Source organism: Alosa alosa, chromosome 14 (assembly GCF_017589495.1).
Source record: "Alosa alosa isolate M-15738 ecotype Scorff River chromosome 14, AALO_Geno_1.1, whole genome shotgun sequence".
In the NCBI taxonomy this organism is placed as follows: Eukaryota; Metazoa; Chordata; class Actinopteri; order Clupeiformes; family Clupeidae; genus Alosa; species Alosa alosa.
In genome coordinates this window covers 31,456,227-31,474,410 of record NC_063202.1, presented here as the reverse complement: position 1 = coordinate 31,474,410, position 18,184 = coordinate 31,456,227, and the positions used below count along the sequence as shown (strand labels likewise).

Below are 18,184 nucleotides of genomic sequence, written 5' to 3'. Positions count from 1 at the left end.
TTTCTACTTCTAGGTGTTGATCACAGCCATAATGATCATATCTGTCAGCTTTGTAGTCAGTCAAAACTGAAGGTAGGCACACAGCTACACAATCTGAATGCATTATGTTCTGATGTATGCTGCCATCAGGAAATGCTTAACAGCACACAACCCCCTTCCTTCTTACACACACACACACACACACTGTACAATGTAACAGATCTCCCATTAAGACATCAGACATTGCTAGAAAATGGGGAGTCAAATTCTCAAACACAATGTAACGGTTCTCAAACCGTTAAAGGCGCATCAGAGCTTCATACAGCATTTAAACAGTGCTTAGGCTTTGATTAGTGTGCATCCCAACCAATCGCAGGCTTTCGTTCCACCTCGTTGTCATGGTGAGGAAGACTCCCCTGCACCCTCTGATCATGGGCTCGATGTGAGAGCTTCCTTCCCCTCAGCCCAGCCCTTCCTTCTCATCACTGTTCTGATATTCAGTTCAGTGGGGCATTTTCCTGACATCTTCTGACTAAGCCCTAGTGATAATGTTTTGTTGTATAAATTAGTGTGAAAGTTTACTTAGCTCAGAGGTTCCTGTTAGTGGAAAGAAGGGAGATCAAAGAGTTACAGAGGTTTTTTGTTTTTTCATGGTGTCTCAAAATCACAGACCAAACCCTAACCCTAAACCAGACTCCAGGAAAGTGAGATAGCATAGCCCTTGATATAAACATATCAAACACGATAAGTCAATTTGACACATATTCCATTACCTACTGTTATTTTAGACAATTAAACAGAATGTTACTTTGACGTAAAAATAGACTAGAATAGAATTTCATTTGACACAGTAAGTAAAGGATACAGAGTTGGCCATCTCTGGGGCAAGACTACCCTGCCCAATTTTCCCATGATTAAGTGCCATCAGTGACCAGAAGAAAATAAAACAAGGCACATTAAGAAATGACTTGCAAAAGCATCAGATGCCAAAACACTGGGCAAACGAACCAAAGAGCATGTAAGTCAAATCCCCAAATCTGTCTACAGACATGGATATAGATAGGGAATGAATTACATCAGGGTCCCAATTTTTATGATTAGATTTCTCATAATATCACCAACTCAATAACATTACATTGGTAAGGTTTCTTTCTATTACAATCAATCATAAAACAGAAGACTCAGAATAAAGTGCATGTGTGTGGGTGGCTTGGCTGGTGGGGGTGTCACTGTTGCTCATTTCTAAGATGAACATCAGTTCCACAGTATAGGTTGGTTGCCATGGTGAGGGCCATTAATTTTGCAGGAACTTCTTCCTGGCTTTTCCAGAGCATGGAACAAGCACCAGCAGGGAGGGAGAAGGGTTATGGAACAGGGAGTTGGATCCAAGAATGGACAATAAGTAGGTTAGACAACCTCCCTCAGTTGGCAAGTGAGCTATGGCATTAGGGCTTCATCGAATGGTTGGCTCACCTTCAGAAGTACTAGTAAAAGCAAACAACTCCTTATTTGCACACTGGAAATGCCCAAAGATGGAGTTCATGTGCGCAAACACATGCTCTAGGGCTACGGGCATGTTAACAGCTGCCAGCGCGAGATAATGTTGAGTTAAAGAATGGAAGTTGAGGTTGTGATAGATGGTTGTATCGATGGTATTTGGGTAGGCCTATATAATAAGACAAAATGTTAAAACACAATTATAACATTATTTAAGACTTAAGAATGATTTTGACCCTAATAGCCTACTCATAAAATCAAATAATTACGGGTTGTTGTTATCGTTTAATAGGTTAATGATATCAACATACAGCTGTTGCATCTCAGGTTTGGGTTTTAAGTTATAATAGCAGTGTCTGTTTGCTACAGGTGTAGGCTACGCTACGCCCCTCCCCACTCAGCCGGAACCCGTTACACAGGTGCAGTTTTAGGACATTAGGAGTAGCCTAGCCTATGCCTAAGGCGATAATATTGTTCTTTGGTAGCCTTCGGCTGACGGTTGCAGTCCCTATGATGCAAGGCAAAGTCTGCTGGGTCCACTGACCTGTCGTACCCTGTTTAACCGAGTGTCTCTGGTATGAAAATTCTCCTCCTCCTTCAGAATAACCACCTCCTCTCACAAACCACCCCGTTACCTACTGGAGTTTGGCATTTCTACAGTTGGTCAGTCACGGCTGGCAACGCGAAGCGGATGAGGACTCTCCGTGGTTCAAACATTTTTCTCCAACTACAGTGCGCGGTATAAAGTTCAGATAGCGAAGTAGAAACTTCAAAGGTAAGAATAATTTTAGCAAAGTTACGTTTGTTTGCTTCTCTTTTGAGTGTTTTTTCTCTCATGCTTACTATGAAACGAGCACCCGACGGATTGTTTATCAAAGAAAGGTGTCCCTCGCGCAAGCATTAGTACTGTAATTTGAGTCCATTCCCTCATTCTAGAAGGTCATATAAAAGCTATATCTCTAGAGATAGCAGAACATGTCGACGTAACTACATGCTTAATGTGTGTGTTACTACTACAGCTCGACGTTGAGCTACGTGGTGGATGTTGAAGATGACAATAAAGGTTAAGCTGGATAGTCGAAAAAGTACAGTTTATGTTCGAGGACCTGCAGGACAATAATTATTGTCTGCCAGTCATGCGCTGTTAATTCGCACTTCCAAGAAACATTGTAGGCTACCTACTGTACCTGCCTGGAGAAGCCCATCATAAGTCATCCGTTGTTAAACCTAAACCTTTAACCACCAAAACATTTTGCCATGTGCGCGCGTATTTAATGCATATTTTGGAGTTTCTTGTTTTTGTTTGTTTCACTTCTAAAATACGCCAGCTCAAATGCATTGCGTTCCTTGCAGTTTTCACTTTGTCTATCGAGAAATGTCGTACTCCCTGTAGATTAAACATTTACTGCAGTCAAAACAACTTCAAAGGAACCACTTTTGTGTTCTCCTCTGTTGGCTTATCAAGACACTCTTGCGTGGAATCCAACATTACCATGTAGGCTAGATTGCCACCAAATGAAGTCAAATGAAGTAAAGAAAGCAACTTTGACCACAGCCTCTTTTGTAGCCCACATAGACACTTGCTTAATGTCACTCCAATTAACCACACACTGGGTTGATCCATTCATCATCTACCTGCAATACTATTTATTTGCTTGTTGTACTGGATTAATTATTTATTGTTTTAGATATTAAGGCAAATCAAATCAAAATCAAATCCAGGTGTTGCTAGTCATGAAAATGTCAGACTACTTTGGCACATTTAATTGAATGGTGTGACATCAGTGTATGAATCCACTATTACCCAATGAGTCTCCCTCTGAGATAATATCAATGATTTCAAGTAGACTGTTGGTATAGGAAATTTACTGTGTATTGAATTGATAGTGAAACACTGGTTCTGAAACACATGCAGTACCTCCAGTGAAGTGAAATGATGAGCAGTGAGATGAGCTCGATTCTCCACATCCTCTAATTTTGCTTCTGTCAAACAATGAACAACAATGTGACCTGTTCTTTGTCAGGTTTCAATAGGTCTACATTTGTCAATCATGGATAGTCCTACTGGTCAGAACTAGCAATAGCTCATTCTTTCTGGGTCAGTGATTTGCATAGCTGTCGTGGGATTTTAGTGTGTTGGTGTATAAGAACTGGGTATGAGATGCAAAGGTGTAATTAACCTCTGTCACATCTGCAGCAGCACCTGTTTGGCATTATGTATCGCTGACATGGTAATTGCATCTGTTCTGGAACTGTGCCGGCTGTGGATGAAGGTGTGTATGTTAGTGAGTGTTGGTGTGGCATCATCACGTTAGAACAATCTTTCTGAGCTTTTCCGAGCGAGTGGTGTCCAGCCCCCTGATCACCAACTCTGCTTATTGAACACTGGCAAAACCATTTACCCTCAATTTTTAGCTTGTACACCGCTTTGAACAACATCAGCCGAATCCATACCGATGTGATCAATAATGGTCAAAGTTGATGGTCACTCATTCAGCAAGAGTGTGTACAATTCAGCACTCATTCAGCAAGAGTGGGTACACTGTATTGTAATGATGAGCCGCAGCAAATCTTTCTTTGGCAGGTAGACTCATCATTACACATACATAGGCTTCAGGTAGCTGGTACAGAAGGGCAAGTGGGTAGGCATCTAGTACGCACACAGAGCACACAGGGCAAAGGCAGACAAAGACACTAATATGAAGACAAACTACACAAGGACGTGCAGCACCAATAAGTTCTACATTTGGACATTAATAGCAGAGTTACACATAGGGTTGCAAAATTCCGGGAATTTTCAAAGTTGGAAACTTTCCATGGGAATAGTTAGCATACTATTAGTTAAAACAACCTGATTTAATGCAATTTCAGTCAAATTTCTACCCTGCACATACGTCAATCCCACACAGCGGTCACACACAGCAATCAGCATAGGCTACTAGACATAAAGGAAACCTATGGTGCGTTCATGTGCATGGAGAAAATCAATTCCCAGTAAAAATGTCATCTCATGTGGGAATAACTGGTGTGAAACTGGGGGAAGTTTGCAAACAGAGTTGCCCAGTTATGGGCTTGTCGTCACTTTTGTCCTCATTCAAATAGGTGTACGTCATTTTGCATAAACTGTAATGGGACGATTAATCTATCTGATTAAGTTTGACAATTTATATATAACTTACATAATCTATAAGGTTTGGTTGGGGTGGTATGTTGTGTCATTGTATTTTTATTTGTTTTACCATTTTCTGGGATTCTAACTGAACAAACTGATAATCAGTCAATGTTCCAACCAATTGGATTTTGTTGTTGAGTGGCATGGTGTATCTTGGGCAGTTCAGTGGTTACTGTGTTGCTATCTTAGCATGCTTGTAAACCATAAGCAGAGAATGGGATTCCTGCTAAGTATAAGTATATATACTCTTTTGATCCTGTGAGAGAAATTTGGTCTCTGCATTTATCCCAATTCGTGAATTAGTGAAACACACTCAGCACTCAGTGAACACACACTAATCCCGACGCAGTGAGCTGCCTGCAACAACAGCGGCGCTCGGGGAGCAGTGAGGGGTTAGGTGCCTTGCTCAAGGGCACTTCGGCCATGCCTACTGGTCGGGGTTCGAACCGGCAACCCTCCGGTTACAAGTCCGAAGCGCTAACCAGTAGGCCACGGCTGCCCCACACCTTGTGTGCTAGCATGGTAGCTAGCGTTGTATGCTAAGCTAAGAGAAAATACGAACAAACAAATTATATTGCTTATTGTGAAACAAATGTCTGTATATGAAACAGTAGGAATTACCATAAATTCCCAGTTAATTCCCATTAATTCCCATAATTTCCTTTAATTCCATAACAGTTTCCAATTTGGAATATTTCCAAAATTCCCCATCTTAACTACCCATGGAAAGTTTCTAGTAAGTTTCCGGAAATTTACCGGAAATTTTCCGCCACTTTGCAACCCTAGTTACACATAACATAGAAACACTTAGAATACAGGGAGCTACATTTAGGAAATGCATAACTCCCCTTTTGCATGTTGCATATAGATTGTAATGTAGAATAATCAGTTTTTTGGAACAATCTCAAAATATTTTCCAAGATGGTTTACCCTTTCCTGAGTCATGAATAATTTTGTGATGCTTGAGTAGGCCATGACCTTTGAAGCACCTAGTGTGTGATTTTCACAAATACAATGTGAAAATGATTGCCTGAAGTATCAATACTTCCCACACACTGGAGTGTTCACAGCATTGTCAGGTGATAGGTGCAGTTGCCCTACACTGAGTAAATGCGGAGATAGACCATGGCCTCTTATGGGATGGCGCAGACCATGGCTCTTTACGTGACAGTGGCAGAACATGGCTTCTTATATGATGGTGGCAAACCATGGCTCCTTAAGTAACTGTGGTAGAGCATGTCTCTTTATGTGGCTGTGAAGGGCATTTGACATCCCGGCAGGTTCTCCGTCTTTCTTGCCCAGCAGTCCACCCCTCTGGGGACAGTGCTGGCCTGGCCCTTTGACCCCTGTCTTCAAAGGGAAGATGATAGAGTGTGAGGTTTCAAGCCTTGATCAAAGTCACACACACACACACACACTACGCCCCAAACCTTCTGGGCTTACCCACGTATCAGGAGATGCTAGGGGCAATTTATGTCTGCTTGGCATCAACCATTTTCCACCTTCTGAGTTGATATGTATTGTTGCAAGACAGTGTGACATTGAAGGGTTTTGTGTTTCCTTTTGTGCAACACCCAGTGAGATTATGATCCATTATTCAGACACGGTCCGCATCTATATATGACTCACTTCTGGTAAAAGGTTGCTCCTTAACTGCCTATGTGTGTGTGTGCGCTCCATTTTAGTGACACACACTCACACACATACTGTAGGCAATCAAATGGGAATCAGAATCGATCAGAAGCTCAGACAGAAGGCTATTGTAGTCATAATAGTTGCTTCACACACACACACACACACTGGACGGTTACACATAGAACGGGAGTCCCACACATATCAAGTTGGACATATCTAATTGGCCCAGAGCTTTTGCGCTCAAGTGGAAGTCCTCCTGAATGCATGTCAAAGCACGTGACCATCTTGGTTAGTACTACTACTCTCTAAGGTGCATGCTGAAATATTTAGTTTCTTTTTCATTTTTTATACTGAAGGGGTTAAGCACTATTGCATAAGAGTGTTGTGCTGCTATTAGCACGGATGCTGTTGTTCTTTTTATGTCAGTATTTCTTGTACTGACTACATTTTAATTCCATGAAGGCCCTTTAATTGGGACATACAGCGAAGTGATTGTGTTGCGCCTGTGATGTGTGTGTGTGTTGTGTCCATATCATTCACTCCCCAAAAACCTGCACTAGGTGTGCTCGTGCCTTTTTTTCCTCAGTGTGTGCCACTCTCACGCTTCTGCCAAAATCCAAGGGCTCTCACACATGCCACACTCTCCTAATGGATTTGGAAGAGAGGACTGACATAGACTCCTCTGCGGCTGCATTCACATGGGGTGTGTCCCAACTGGCAGTCTAATTCCATTACAGAGACCTAATCTTGGATGAACTGAGCAGGTGACTTTAATGAGAATATGGAGTGCTCAGTGCTGATTGTTCCGCAGCCATTGGTCTAATACTGAAGCCAGGTTTGTCTCACTGTGTGTTTCTCCCTTCACTCTCATTGGAGATGAATAATCTCATTAAGATGCCTTTGCCACCAGTGTCACCTGTCTACAGAGGCATTTTTTGATGCTGTGAGATATATTATTTGTGATATGATGGTCTGAAAAAATAAGAATCAGCATTGAGCATAATAGAAATGCTAGAGTTGTTTGTCAGTTGTTTGTCATGGCATGTCATGTCACCAAGCCCTGAATCCACAGGCATAGTATTTCCATGCAAACTATGATGACATAGTGGTGAATTACATGGCTTAACAGACGCTGATGTCTGCCTCAGGGGAGCTCTCAAGGTAAGTGTATACATGTGGTTACATTGGTTATTTGAATGTTTATTGCCCTGATTTTTTGGTCTTGACCTTGCACAGTGCAGTTGTGTACTGTTGCACAGGTAACGTGAGAGACTATGTGAGTCCCTCAATTAGCCTATTTGTGGTCATGTGTTTTTTGTGTGTGCATTTATGCAATCCACTTATTAATTTATTGCCAACCAATTACTAAAGCAGTCAATGACACATGGAATTCTCTGGTGTAATATTTTTGAGTTAAGTTTGACTGACCACTCATTTGGGTAAAATGATTATTTTGCAGAATTCTTAATGAAACAGATAACCCCACTGCGGTGCTTGTCTGGTTTGTGAGAAATTGTAATGGCTATCAGAGGGAATAAGACAGAATCAGGTGTCTTTATCTCTGGCTATGGCACTGCAATCAGAGTTTTTTTGGATAGAGTATAAAACCTCCTCTATCAGTGCAGGTGCTACTTAAGCCTAGAAAAATGGCATGCTTGTGTGAAATGACATTTATGATAGCCCACTATAGAGTATTATCTCAGTGGTATTGATCGGGCAGATTAGATACAATTTCAAGAGATGAGATCACATCTGTCTTGAGACTTCAGGTAAGCCTAGTTTAATATGAAGCATCAGATTACTGTATCTGATGCACACACCATTGCCCAGCCCTCACCACCACCACCACCCCACATCACCCACCCAAAGCCCCCATGAGCTGTCTGAGTGCTGGGGCCTTGGCTTGGCTCGGCTGAGCATTGGGAGATATGCTGGGCGCTGCCTGTCTCCCCATTGCCATCTGTGCTCTCTGCTCTGCATCAGCTAACTTATCAGTTCTCTTACAAAGATAGCAGTCACATTCACAGCTCTACACACACATGCACACACACACACACACACACTCACACTCACCTTGTTGACAGTTTATAGGCAATAAGTGAATGTCTGTTAAATGGTGTACTGCATTTTTAACACAAGCCAAGAGAGCACATCCTGATCCAGTGATCAATTGATTCATATTTACCTGTAGAATGATTGAAAATAACCTGTGATATGGACATCATAAAGTAGTTGTCATGTATTATGTTAGGAGGTTGTATGGCCTTTTGAGTTTTTTCTTTGTTGCTGCTTTATGTTGTGCTTTATGCTGGATCACATATTACTGGTTATATGTAGGGAATGAGCCCCTGAGGACCACACAGGAGTGTTGCTTTAAAGTGTCAGATACTGTATACCTGAATAATTGACCCCATAGGGGGACTTTATTTTGACTCTGAAAGGCAAAGTCACACATTTTCTAAAAATACAGTCATAATTAGCCATAGAATAACACTGCCAGATAATTACCGGTAGATATGTTAGCCAGTTATTAAGAGATTCAGCATTGTGCATTTAAATCAGTCTGCTACTTTCATTGGAACAGCTTTGCTGTTATACAGAGAGTCTTGTGAAAAGGAACACAGCATTCGAATAAAGTTTCATTCAATGATTTTTAAAAGAAATGAACCAGTTTCTTAGGCTACCTGTGATGTTCTTAGATCACTTGATATTGATATTCAATGTTCTTATGAAGCCAGATTGCTTTTGATTGTTCCTCATAGTAGCTGCAAAGATGTTCTATTTTTGGCTATGGGTTGTGTAGATGCCATCCAACAATGAATTACAGCTTAAGCAGATGCACAGCTTAAGTAGGTGCTAGTTAGTGAAACGATAGCACTTTGATGAAACGAGACAGAGAGGGGGAGAAAACTAAACTCACCAAGAAAAACATGCAAATTATCTTTTTGCGTTGATTGTTCTCATGTGGTTTCAGACAACATTCTGACCATAGGTTGGTTTTCCTGCTGAAGTATCAGAACAAAATGTTTCCAAACTTCTTTTTGGCTTCCATCTCTACATTTTTTACCTGGCATATAATGATGAAGTTTTATCCAGAATCTGAGTCTGCTTGATCATCTTTTTTCATGTTCATCTCAGAGACTGCATTTAGTGTTTGTACAATTTCACAGAAATGTCTCTATCATATTTAGAGTTAGCCAGATGCTGACTTTAGCAGCAGCAGATTAGTTGCTTCTTATTTGTTGTAGGGCCAGATGGCTGCAGAGGACAGTGAGATATCAGCTTCCCTCGGCTGCCAGCCACATCTCTGTAGCGCGGATTAGAACAAGAGAAGCAGTGAGGGGACGCGAGAGGATAAGACGGAGGGAGAGGAAGTGGGAGATGACTCAATCTGAATGGGTGCCACCTCCACGTCTCTGGGTTTATTCCCCAGTCCAAGCCTCACATGCCTCGGGCAGGACAACTCTTGCTACGCACAGCCACCTGCTCGCATATGTGAGTGAATATGAGATGTGAACCCACCGCTGCAAAAGCAAAACAGTGCACAAGGAAGAGTGTCAGGGAAGGAGGAACATGACTTGCATTTGGCTCAATGGGAGATGGAGTAATTGTCTTGGGAGCACTAGTGGCGGCTATATGAGAGTTAGCCCGAATGACTGCTTGAGTTTACAAATGGAAAAATTAAAAATTACGTCCTTGGATTTTACGTCTGATTTATCAGCCTGACAGTCCACTGATTTAACAGTAATTACAGTAATTTCTGCATTTCACCAGTTGTAAAAAAGCAAAACAAGTTATGCCAATTGAGATGAATAGGGTAATATTCAAGCATCCTCAGTCTACATCTGACATCTCTACAACCAGAGTGGAAAGATCAAATTTGCTGATTGTGACCCTGGTGTAAGAAATTGTAGCTTTGTTTCCCATTTCCATTTCCTTATCCCATCCCTTATCCCATCTGTCTATCTATCTATCTATCTATCTATCTATCTATCTATCTATCTATCTATCTATCTATCTATCTATCTATCTATCTATCTATCTATCTATCTCAAACTTGACAAAACCACTTGTTCATGACTCTACTACTGATACTACGACGACTACTACTACTGATAACCCAGATCCAAACTAATCCACTTTTCAGCGAACATTCTCTCTATTTTTTGTTCATATTTATACTAATGTCGGAGACTCTAACTAACACTAACAGTAACTGTATTGTTACTGGGTCAAATAGCTTTTGTGGTTAATTACAGTGCATGAAAATGCACTGTTCTGTTATCCGAAGTCTTCTTCTTCTTCTTCTTCTTCTTCTTCTTCTTCTTCTTCTTCTACTTCCCACCAAATTTCTGCATCTAATTCAGCTTTAACCGTTTAACGTAGAAACTTTGTTCAAACTTTGTAACGTAGGTCTTGAAAAGGACATGTGGGGAATGTATTTTTCAGTTTTGTACTTTTTGAGATATTAATAAAAAACAAGCTTATTTTTCCCCATAGACTTAACATGGGCTATGATGACATCACAATGGGCTAATTAACTTGATTTGCACCTGTATCAACTTCCAGCTGCTCACTACTAGGACCCATCAAAGGGCCAGTTAAACTGATTGCACCTGTATCAACTGCTTTCTGCTTAAATAGGCCAACTCTCTCTGTGTCTCTCCATTCTACAAGGATATAAGGTACATTCCATCCAACTTTCTATCCATTCATCCTCTTCAAACCATTCACTCATCCACCCATTAAACTATCCACCAACATCCATTAAGCAATCTGCCTATCAACATCTATTCAACTTTCTGTCTATCAACATCCATTACACTATCTAAATTCAACTTTTAAACTATATACTGTACTCTGTCTCAGGCTTTAAGCATACAATCTGGCTCTCTTAAGACTACAGATTCTGTTCCTATTTCCTCTGCCCACAACTGTTTCAAAATAAATGTCCTCACTACAATAATTCACTATTTAAACTACTCAACTATTTAACTGTTTAGACATTTCAACTGTCAGTTGTTATCAACTATGACTCCTGCCAACTGTTTCCAAATAAAAGTTTGTTTTGCATTTTATGTTAATACACAGTATATTTATATTTTCATGCACTGGTAATTTCCTCGAAATTACATTTTCTAGTTATTTTATTTTAATTATCTTTATTTTGAGTTGGCAACAATGAGTGTTCTATGTACTTGATTAACATGCTTTTCTAACAACCTGAAACAACTGCATAAACACATTTGCACAACACTGTCCCTGCATTCCCTCATTAACACCAGGTCCAAGTCAAAGTCCTTCTGACACTTGATACATTTTAAAAAGCTATTGGACTTGTATGAAGCCAATTATCTTTAATGAGCTGTTAGTTCCGGAAAAGTCCACTGCTATGCTCAGACCTGTTGTCTGTCACATGGAAACTAAGGCAACATTTTAATAAAAATGTTTTAATGATTTCAAACTCAAATGTCCAGGAATTTTCTTGAAATAAGTAGGCCTATAGGAACTAGGTTCAGATGACAAATAGACAAATATTGCAGACAACATATCATTTTTATTTACCTTTCCGCACTAACCCCTACAGTAGGTAGCTTTAGTCAGTGCAACAGTATGATGTGATGAGCTGCCAAGGTAATAGTTAAGTAGTATGAAAGTAGCCTTCTATTAATGAGCATTTTGTAACCCTAATGAAAAAGAACCCCACGACAGAGCAAGCAAAGGACAAACCAGAGAACCTCACCAGAACTGCTTTAAGAATTTTGTCTCTCTCTGTCAACCAGTTTAAGGAATTAATATTTTCCATGAGAATGCTGTAAGGAAATATATTTGGCAAGGAAACATTTTCTCACAGTATCTTATCAATCAATCAATCAATCAATATATATACATATATATATATATATATATATATATATTAGGGGTGGGCGATATATATCGTCTGCGATAATATCTTGTTGTTTTAACGATGTGCAAATTTACATTATCGAGTATTTAAATTACTTATGGGGGAAAAACACTCGAAATCACGCATTGAAACCCCATACATTCACTAAATCCAGGAGGTGTATGCAAGAGAAGCCCCGTTGCAGCAGAGCAAGTGTCACATGATCCCTAGTGGGTCCACGTTGTCGCACGCAGGTCTAATGTTTTTATTTTGTGTAGCGAGATCAAGACTTAGCCCACAAGGGATTTTGTGCAGCTACTTCTGTTCACGTAGCATTGATGAGACAGTCCTTTTTTCTTACATGGTATTATATGGAGAGAAAACATTTGCCTTTGAGTATTTTAGTAGTCAGTTGTAAACAAAGAATTCTTCTCATGTAACCCTTTTGTAAATGGACTAAAGTTCGCTCTAAATATCTACGTGTATCGATTATGCTAACTGTTAGCATCTCTATGGGATTTCTCATATTCATTAGCTATAAGCTAACGCATTAGTTTCTATTCTGTAACTTGGAATGCTAGCCTACATGATTTCTCTTAAACAAAACATCGAAGGGAATAACTGAGATGTACTCTGTTGGTCTGCTTAGTTTTACAGTGAATCCTAAGTAAAAGTTTTTGAAAGGAACTTCAGCTTCAGACTTTCTCTTGAGAAACTGTTTGGCCTAGTCATCTTCTCTAGCTGGCTAGACCATGTCATTGCTACACACACAAGTGGGGGCAAAATTGGAAATGTGTCATAGAGTGACAATTGGTTGATTTTGTTAAAAAGTCACAGGTTAGGTTATTGGTTATTATATATATATATATATATATATATATATATATATATATTTGTCTGATACCAATATCTCCAAAAGCTTCCTACTCTTCACAATTACTCTAGTGACTCGTGAGACTATATAAACATGAACCCCAACCCTAACTTGTTATGAAAAAAAACGAATGTAATATAACAGAAGTGTTATGTCATAGACGTTTATGACTTGTTTATGACACGTTCATGACAGTGTCATGTCACTCTTATGTCAAGTCAAGTCAGATTTATTTGTATAGCGCATTTAACATGCACAGAGTGCAACCCAAAGCGCTCCACATATAAGACATTGTCATTGACACAGACTAACAAAGACAATATAGATGCCGGACGGAGCGGCGTAGTCGCCAGCGTACCCGTGACACCAAGACATACAAGACATACAACAAACAAATTAATAAATAAAATAAATAAAAATTAAAAATAAAATTAGTCCAATTTCCAACCGGCTGAAAAAGTCCAAGGGCAAAGATGACCCGCGTGAAAACTCCGCACAGCTGTGTCTTCACCATGCAACACCAACAAAGTTCTTTATAACTGACCAACCCAGAGAATTCACTGGCAGTCTGGAGAGCACTGAAAGGACAAGACAGTCCGAATTTGTGATGGGCGACCCTGCTGATTATCAGCTCGGTGGTCCCCAAACTACGGCCCGCCACCTCATTTTGGGTGGCCCCCCAAAACATGTCTGCGGTATATAGCATCTGGCCCGCATGGGAGTACGACATCGTCAAACTATAACTTCCGTAATTTCCCCCATTCATTCTCTATGGCGAGTCTTAACAGTACACATGTAATACTCTTTTTGTCCACTGGTGGTTGTTTTTGCGCTGTTTTGCGTTTGCCATCGAAAACGGAATGAAACGTAGGCCTACCTGCAAACAATGCAAGAGGCTGACTGCATTAGTGCTCAAAGTATTCTAGAAGTGTATCAATTAATTTTTAATAACTAACTAAGTCAAGTCATATTTCTGTGACTTTCTGGGATAATTATTTCTAATTCGTTCAAATGTTCATACAAATTCACAAGTTCTCATCAGGTGAGTGAAAGTGGTCATTTCAGATGTTTTTGCCTGCACTTCATAAAACTCTCATAGTTTGAGAACTTCAAATTATTTGTAGGATATTGCTTGTTCATTAACTTGAGCTGTGTATGCAAATACACAGAGTTCAGAGTTCACACATTTTGGATAAAATACACTTTTGGGACTCCCTGCTAATACTTTTGGGAATGTTAAAGTCTTTTTATTAGTATTATTTCATTTGAGCTACATTTTACACTGATATGGCATGATGGCAATATAAACACAGCTAATAATGGTATTAAATTGCAGTAGCCTATTATTAAATGTAATGGAATATTCAACTAAGGTAGACTGCTGTTGTTCACAGCACTAAGCTACAGTATTTATGTTTACTAATATACTCCGAATCTCTGGCCCTCTCTTAGAGCCAGGCATAGTGAGCTGGCCCTCGGAAGAAAAAGTTTGGGGACCACTGTCCTAGACAGTGACCGTTTGTCGATACTGTCAAGTAAAGTGTAACCATAAAAACAATCAGACTGCAACTGCTTGTTTTCCCTCAATTATTTTTGAGCATTGTTCATTTTGATCAAATAAAATCAAACCAAATTATATACCATTTTTATCGTTATGAAAGTTGTCCTATCAGTCCTTCTTTATTTTGTAGTTGTACCTCATCCATTTGATTTGGTTTTGTATGTGTAATGAATTGCAGAGGAAATTACTTTCAGAAACCATTTGTGGGGTGGTAAAGGACCTCTGATTACTTTAATTTGGGAAGGTGACCATGCCCCCTCCCCCCAAAACACACTCACACACACACACACACACACACACACACACACACACACACACACACACACACACTGAGAGCTGAATTAAATCATCAAATTGCCAAATTAAAATCAAATCAACACATTTTAATGGCATACGATATGGTAACATCTCCTATGACATGGACACATGATTAAAATTAATGGCTTCTCAAATGAAAAACATTCAGTGCAGGTTTTTTGTCTGGCCTTGCTTTCAGTAAAAGCTTGAAAGGACATTTGTTTATTACTGTTCTGACAAGTCTCTGAATGTCTTTACAGTGACAGTGGGAATGATCCAGACACTGGATGTGGGCTCTCTCTTCAATCTCTTGTGGAAATGGAATCTGAAGGGGCACTCCCCATCTTTTTCTCCATCTTGTAAGGTCACCCTGAGTCCTTATCCAACTTGTATGCCCTCCCTACAGCCTCTAGCCATCACTACTCAATAGAAGCATAGGGGAGACTAAAACCACCACTTCAGCCTTAGTATGGCAGCACTGAATAAGCTGGGTTTGACTCTCACACAGATATCAATTAAACACAGGTACACTGTAAGATTCAGAAACAGGGTAAACCTACTGGATGCCCACATACACAACTAATCAAAGACCTCTGCCTCACCACCTGACCTGTGGTGTGTTCATGGTATCCGCATAGCCCACACTGTGGCTGTAGTCCAAGTCCAAGCTCTATAATCCACACCGCCCCTGGAGCTTTGGGGGAAAATGTCAAGTCATATTGCCAACATCAGCAAAGGTGTATCCGGCCAGTACTCTAATCACCTCTGGCAAACCGCCGCCATTGGGGAGCGCCTTGAACACCAGAGCCTGTGTGAGTGGCTTTATGTATTGTGTGCTGTTATCAGCTTTGAATAAGATGTGTAATATGTACAGAAAATAGATGGTTGTACTCATAAAGGCTGGATTCAGTATAGCAGAAGTCAAATGTTCGTGAACTATAAGCAGAAAAGCACACTTAACTTAACACTTAATTCTTTTCTTTCACTCTGCTGATCACTAATGACTATTCTCCGTTTTACCCCTGCTTCACACCGGCTGCACATACTCTACACATAAAATTCAAGATTCAAGATTCAAGATTTCTTTTATTACATCTCATTATAGGTTTATAATAGAGTAAAATTCGTTGTGTTTTTTCTCCTCAAAAAATAAATAAATGAAAGGGTGTGTGTGTGTGTGTGTAGGAAAAAAAAAAAAAAAGGGGGGAAGAAAAAAAAAGTGCCTTGTTGTCTTCAGCATGAGTTCAGCAATCTAACTGCTTGGTGAAAGAAACTACTTTGGAGTCTGGTGGTACGAGCTTTCAAGCTTCTATATCGTTTGCCAGATGGTAAAAGCTCAAATAGTTCATGGTTGGGATGACTAGGATCATTCAAGATTTTTTTTGCCTTCCTAATGCATCTTCCCTCAAATAACTCCAGTATGGAGGGTAGGTCACAGCCGCATATGGTCTGTGCTGTACGCACAACTCTCTGAAGTGCTTTTCTATTGTATTGAGAGCAGTTGCCATACCATGCGATTATGGTCCCAGTCAAGATGCTCTCAATGGTGCCTCTGTAAAAAGACCTCAGGATCTTGTGTCGCATACCAAACTTTCTCAATCGTCTGAGGTGGTACAGACGGCCTTTTTTTACAGTGTGCTGAGTGTGACTGTCCCAGGTGAGGTCTTCTGAGATGGTAACGCCAAGGAACTTAAAGTCTCTCACCCTCTCCACTGTCTCACCATTGATGTTAATGGCTTCAAACTGTTGTTCTTTCCGCCTGTAGTTAACTATCAATTCCTTTGTCTTGGACACATTCAGAGACAAGTTGTTTCCTTTACACCAATTCATGAGGTTGTTGATTTCTTTTCTGTAGGCTGTTTCGTCATTGTTTTTGTGATTAAACCGATTACAGTGGTGTCATCTGCAAACTTGATGATGATGTTGGTGTTGTGTATAGCCACACAGTCATGCGTATACAAGGAGTAGAGGAGAGGACTCAGAACACAACCTTGCGGAGCTCCCGTGCTGATGGTCAAGGAGGATGATGTGATGGAGCCCAATCTCACCACCTGTTTTCGTCCAGAGAGGAAGTCCAGTATCCAGCTACATAGGCCGCTGTGCATTCCTAGACTCCTGAGCTTGCCGTCGAGTATACTGGGGACAATGGTGTTAAAGGCCGAGCTGTAGTCTACAAACAGCATCCTTACATAAGTGTCTTTTTTCTCCAGGTGTGTCAGGGAGGTATGCAGTGCACTGGTGATGGCATCATCAGTAGATCTATTCTGTCTGCAGGCAAACTGGTGACGGTCAAGCATAGGTGGAATCATTTTGCAGATGATGTTCTTCACAAGCCTTTCAAAACATTTACTCACGATGGGGGTGAGGGCCACAGGTCGCCAGTCGTTCAAGCTGGTGATTTGGTTTGAAACAGTTGTGGGCAGAGGAAATAGGAACAGAATCTGTAGTCTTAAGAGAGCCAGATTGTATGCTTAAAGCCTGAGACAGAGTATATAGTTTAAAAGTTGAATTTAGATAGTGTAATGGATGTTGATAGACAGAAAGTTGAATGGATGTTGATAGGCATATTGTTTAATGGATGTTGGTGGATAGTTTAATGGGTGGATGAGTGAATGGTTTGAAGAGGATGCATGGATAGAAAGTTGGATGGAATGTGCCTTATATCCTTGTAGAATGGAGAGACACAGAGAGAGTTGGCCTAGTTCAGCAGAAAGCAGTTGATACAGGTGCAATCAGTTTAACTGGCCCTTTGATGGGTCCTAGTAGTGAGCAGCTGGAAGTTGATACAGGTGCAAATCAAGTTAATTAGCCCATTGTGATGTCATCAGCCCATGTTAAGTCTATGGGGAAAAATAAGCTTGTTTTTTATTAATATCTCAAAAAGTATAAAGTTTACAAAAGTGAAAAATACATTCCCCACGTGTCCTTTTCAAGACCTACGTTACAAAGTTTGAACAAAGTTTCTGCGTTAAACGGTTAAAGCTGAATTAGACGCAGAAATTTGGTGGGAAGAAGAAGAAGAAGAAGAAGAAGAAGAAGAAGAAGACTTCATATAACAGAACAGTGCATTTTCATGCACTGTAATTAACATTACAGATATTGCAAGGTATTACTTTAATTATGTGTGTGTGTGTGTCTGTGTGTGTGTGTGTGCATGCTCATTGAGAACTACTTATCAATTCAATTTAGAGCTGTTTTACATGTCCTCACGTAGTGTATTTAGTAGATAGCTACAGTATATAAATATATAGGTAGGAGTTCAACTAATAGAAATGTAGATTT

General features: G+C 40.2%; 1 protein-coding gene across 1 annotated transcript in view; it reads left to right on the top strand.

Annotated features, from left to right (window-relative positions):
- The first annotated feature begins 2,045 nt into the window (after positions 1 to 2,045).
- Positions 2,046 to 18,184, top strand: part of LOC125306963 (SH3 and multiple ankyrin repeat domains protein 3-like) — an 83,755-nt gene continuing 67,616 nt past the window's right edge. The window contains exon 1 of the mRNA XM_048262617.1: positions 2,046 to 2,251. The gene's annotated coding sequence lies outside the window, so the exon portion shown is untranslated. The remainder of the gene's footprint in view (positions 2,252 to 18,184) is intronic.